Source organism: Camellia sinensis, chromosome 14, assembly GCF_055761805.1.
Source record: "Camellia sinensis isolate YWXY chromosome 14, ASM5576180v1, whole genome shotgun sequence".
NCBI lineage: Eukaryota > Viridiplantae > Streptophyta > Magnoliopsida > Ericales > Theaceae > Camellia > Camellia sinensis.
This window is the reverse complement of record NC_138974.1, coordinates 92,460,748-92,466,181: the sequence shown is the minus strand read 5'-3', so window position 1 is coordinate 92,466,181 and position 5,434 is coordinate 92,460,748. Positions and strand designations below refer to the sequence as shown.

The 5,434-nt window shown below is 31.4% G+C and overlaps 1 long non-coding RNA gene across 1 annotated transcript; it reads right to left on the bottom strand.

The window, feature by feature from the left end:
• Positions 1-3,652: 3,652 nt before the first annotated feature.
• LOC145807666 (uncharacterized) lies at positions 3,653-4,722 on the bottom strand. The gene is made up of 2 exons (XR_014350937.1): positions 4,595-4,722; positions 3,653-3,836 (listed from the first exon to the last, which is right to left on the bottom strand). It is a non-coding gene; the product is annotated as an uncharacterized LOC145807666 (long non-coding RNA).
• Positions 4,723-5,434: the final 712 nt, after the last annotated feature.

Here is a 5,434-nt window from a genome sequence, read left to right as displayed (position 1 = left end):
ATATCCGTAAAATGGCAATAGTAGCGCATGTATATGCTACATTTACATGGGTACCGTTTGACGGTTTCCTGTGGATGAAATATCTGTGAAAAGTTATTATGGTTTGACATTTCCCCATTGTTTTCTATTGTAAAGGACATGTCTTTGAGAAATGTGATATAAACTGGGTATGGTGATGGGTATTACATATGCATAAAACCTTGTACCTTTGTTAAGATTCATAGATTGTGTTGGATTATTTCTACGAGGCTTTGACTCACCCTATATGGGAAAACCATTTTCTGGTGTTGGTGAGATGCCTTTACCAAGGCATTAGCTTGGGAAGATTGGAGCAAAGAGCTTCATTTTATTTCCTTGTTGTAATTATTTTGTTCAAGCCTAAGGCTTATCTTGTATTGGATTTAAAATCCATTTTCATGTAACCATGTATAGTCTTGGAAAGGTGTAGCCTTCAGGGCATTTTAATTATTTGTTTAGCTTCTATTTTATATCTTTGTTTTTGTTGACACATGTTATAAATTCAGGGTTAGGACTTACATGAATGTATTATAGTGATCTCGATTTTTTCCCGTCATATATTGTATTCTGGACTCGGGTTCCGTGGTTGTATGTCGTTGTCTATACCTTATTTCCATCCTTTATTCTTTGTATTTGAGTTGTGGGATGGGTTGGATAAGTTTGGAACAGGTTGGTTGTGAGTTGGAATAAAAGGTTGCTGCCCAAGATTTGGCTTCTTCGCTCGAGCGAGCCTTGGGTATTTGGTTCTTCACTCGAGCGAGGCTTCTTGTGCTGGAGCGAGCCTTGTGTGATGTGTCTTTTCGCTCGAGCAAGGACTCTTGCGCTCGAGCGAGCGTCTGCGTCTCTGAAAGACCTGAAGGTTGGTATTCTTTGCTTGAGCAAGCTTTCTTGCACTCGAGCGAGCTCTGTGTTATTGATTCCTTTGCTCGAGCGAGAACTCTTGCGCTCGAGCGTGCTTCTGCGTTGCAGACTTAAAGCTTTGCATTGTTCGCTCGAGCGACGCTTCTTGCGCTCGAGCGAGGTTTTTTTTTGTGACTAGTCGCTCGAGCAAGACCTGTATATATCAGTTCGCAGCAGCGTGATTTTTATCACTTTTTCATCTCCTTTTTCACTTCAAACCCTAAATCTGACTGCCTCTCTCTTTAAACTCTCTCTTTCTCTATAAATACACAATGTTCTAGAGGTTTTCTACCCTACTTCCTTTGTTAAAAAGTTAGAGCCTGGCGATGGCTTCTCTTGGATCCGAAAAAATTTGGATTTGGAGCATCTTGGGTTTCTCTTTTCTTCTCCTTTGAGCTTCTCCATTTGAGGTAGGGATAATCTACTCATTAATATGAGCTTTGACATAAATGTTAGTCATTTCGTATAAATGGTGGGATTTGAGAATTTTGGGTAAAGTTAGGGTTTGAGTTTAAATGTTTAAAAGAGGGGTTTCCTATTGTTGGGTTCCATTTGTATGTGAGGTTTTGAAAATGAGGTTGTTTGTGTGTAATGGGTGACATTTGACCTTGGGAGCAATATTTGAGAAAAAATGGGAAAATGCCCTAATTTGAATTATAAAAGTTATTTGCATAAATAATGAAAATGATGTGGAAATATGAAATTGGTTTGAAAATTATGAAATTGGAGAAAATTGTGATTAAATGGTGTAGTTAGATTAATGAATCACTCACCTATGGAAAATGTGATATATTATCTATTGAGAAATTTATTTATCTGTTTAGATATATGTTTTGGGCTATCGGTGGAGGATAGCCATGATTGTTGTAGAAACTGCATGATGATTAGGTAAATTGAAACTAATCAAACAGATCATGTCATTGAATATGACGGTTGGATATAAACATTGAATATGGGATTTGATTGGTCATTGTATATGACAACGTGTTAAAATACATTGTATATGTATCTTTGTTTGTGAGGAGATAGGGGATGTACTCCATTGTGTGGGAGGAGATAGGGGATGGACTCCATGGATAATTAAGTTGCCCGGAGTGTCCAAGGTGAAAGTCCTGAAATCTTATTTATATTTGGGTGCCGGTTCTCTCGAACGTAGCTCCGTAAAATGGCAAGATATGGAAGTGTATGGATAATGTTTATGATTGAAGTGTTGATAAATGAATTGTAATCTCATTTTGAATTGTTTAAATGATAATGAACTATGTCAATGAATTGACTTGGATAAATAACTGGAAGTGAATTGAAATATGGGTGTTAATGTTGATTGATTATGGAAAAAGTGTAAGATGGCTTATAAGTGTTAAACATTTATCTAATATTAATGTTTTAGTTAATTCTCATATACTGTTTAGCATATCTCTATTGGGCTTTGACTCACCCTACTTGGGACACCATTTTTCAAGTACAGGAAACATACAACCTCCAAGGTCTTAGTTTGGGAGGTTTAGGAGTTGAAGACTCCCTTTTGGTTATTTTGTTTTGATGTTACATGTATATTCAAGCCAAGGGCTTTCTATGTATAGAGTTAGAACTCTTCTTTTGTTGTAACCAAGTGATAACTTGAAAAGCTGTAAACCCGTAGTGCATTTACTTTATTGTTAACATGTAATATCTTTTGTAAAGAAGACTTTGATGAATGAAAATGTATTATTTCTTTATGTTCATGGGACTTGTGATTTATGTCTTAAATTGAGAGCGTTACATGTATACTCGCATATGTTACTCTTTTCTACAATTGAGCCGTATGTAATGGAAGGATATTATACTCTGATTTATATTGTTATTTACTTATCATCGTGAATGATTTATTATATTTATTTCGAGGCATTATAAAGATTTTGTTCCTTTATTTATTTTTGGATCAATAGATTTAAAGTCATGTTTTATCCGTTCTTGTTTCACATTTTTGCTACATCACTTTGTGTTTCAAATAGGACCATACCTATGTTTTTAGGAATCCTTGGAAAACCCCTAACATAAAGCCCTTTATATATTCAATTTTTTTTTTTTTTTTTTGGGAGTTTTCCATATATAACTACTAAAAAAAAGTGCCCGTCAAAACAAAAACTATGTAACTACTAAAATTTGTTTACATAGATAAAAAAATCCATTTTATAATCACTACTACAAAAATTGATAATGATTACACTTTTTTTATGTGATGTATGTTATTTAATCACACCTTTTATGTTTTATTAAAGTGTAATATTTGGGAGTGTGATTAAAAGAGGTCATTTTTATTCATATTTTTTAAGTGTGATTAATAACATTTAGATCACACTTTTTAAGTGTGGTTAATAACATTTAGATCACACATTTTAAGTGTGATTAAAAATATTTAGATCACACCTTTTAAGTGTGATTAATAACATTTAGATCACATCTTTTAAGTACGATTAATAACATTAAGATCACATCTTTTAAGTGGGATTAATAATATTTAGATCACATCTTTTGCGTGTGATTAATAACATTTAGATCACATCTTTTAAATGTGATTAATAACTAATAAAATCTGTGATAATAAACATTTAGATCACAGATTTAAATGTCATTAATATCTGATAAAGCCTGTGATTAATATTGATTTGAAGAATAATCAATATTATTTTAGTACGCGCATTTGAAGAATGCAATACACACTATATACTATATTTTAAATCACAACCATATATTGAATGGAATAACGTCATATATTTCATAAATAAAAGTTAAATATGTTTAAAAGTAGATACAAATGAATTAAATAAAAATTTTTAAACTGTGCTTACATATATCAAAAAATGAAAAAAAAACTTGAAAAACTAAGTTTTTGAATTCTTTGACCATATTTTGCACCTCTCCAAGAAATTTCTGACCTAAAAAATAAAAACACAAATTAATTCAGAAATAGCTAGAAGCATATGAATAAACTCACTATTTTTGTAGAGATTGTTATTGTCTTACAAAAGAAAAAGTTCGACTGATCACACCCCTTTAAATGTCTTAACATTAAATACCTCTAGCAGAACATGAAGCATATAAAAACAAAATATCACTTTATCTACAAAAATTGCAAGTTCAACAGAAATTTTACTATAACCAACAACTTAGCTATAGTAAAATTTGGACTTAATTATTTAAGAAAATAATTTACAAACAGGAAACACCTCACACTTTTTTTCAAAGAGTTCCACTACCAAGTCACACAAAAAAAATAAAAAATAAAAATAAAAAATACTATGTCCAAGAATGAGCCTACACTGTGTAAAATTAAAGACATATATTTGATTAGTTCATTGTATTATGTTTATTTGTTTTTAGTGTCTAAAAATGGTGTTTATTAAATTCACAATTTTAACATGAGTTCAACAGGACTCTGTGCAGCTTTTAACTGATTTTCAAGAAATTTCTTTTTAAGTAAAGGACTAAAAATAAAAATAAAAGGGGGTCCTTTTCCCATGAGCGAATTACAGGTTCGAATCATGTCCCGCCTAATCACAAAATAAGATTAATATTCTTGTGATGCATAAATCTTAAAAAATTGTAGGAAATCATTTGAGGCAAGATAATGGTTTCATTATTCAGTAATTCAAAGATGTGTAATTGGCACATAAACCAAGTAGGTGGTACTCACATTGACAGAATTTGGTGAAGCATGGGCTCTGTGCAGCTTTTAAGGCAATTAGGCCTCCATCATCGTGACCAACAGGTATAACTGAAGAAAAGCCCATCTCCACACAGAAAAAAAGAACCAGTTCCACCTAGAAACACCAACTACGAACTTATCAAAAATGAAATTAAGCTGCTAAAAAGAAAACATTATGAGAGAAATGCACATAGGTAGATATGCTAGGAAAAAACCAAAGTGGGTTCCCATATTGTAATGACCCAGAATTTTATTTTATTTTTTTAAAATAGTCAGTGCATAATTTAATTGAGCAAAATTTTGAATTTAATTGTTGCGTAAATTTTGTGCGAAAACAGTTCGTTTTGTATTTTTTAAAAATAGTTCTCGATCTCAGAAAATTATGAAATTTTTATATGTTCGTATGAGTCTAGCACGTTGGATAAAAACTTTAGAATTAAATGCTGAGTATTTATTTTATGAAAATTCATGGACTGATTGGTGTTCAATTTAATTTATAGCAAAATTATGTTATTTAATTTTGAATGTTTAGATCATGATTTGGATAAATTTGTTGCGACTGTTTTGGTATATAATTAGACCATGTTTGACTTATGGGTGAGACCCATGATTTAGATTTAATTTAAATTGAGTTTGTTTAATGACTCTTGTTTAACTGTTTGGTACTTTTTAATTAGATGATTGGTAGTAACCACCTTAGGAGTTGTTATTATTTATTATATAGGATTATAATAAATATTTGAAAGTTGATTTTATGGTGTGTACCATATGGCAAAAAATTATATATTTTATAAAGAATAAAAATATGTATATTTTGTAGTGATCAAA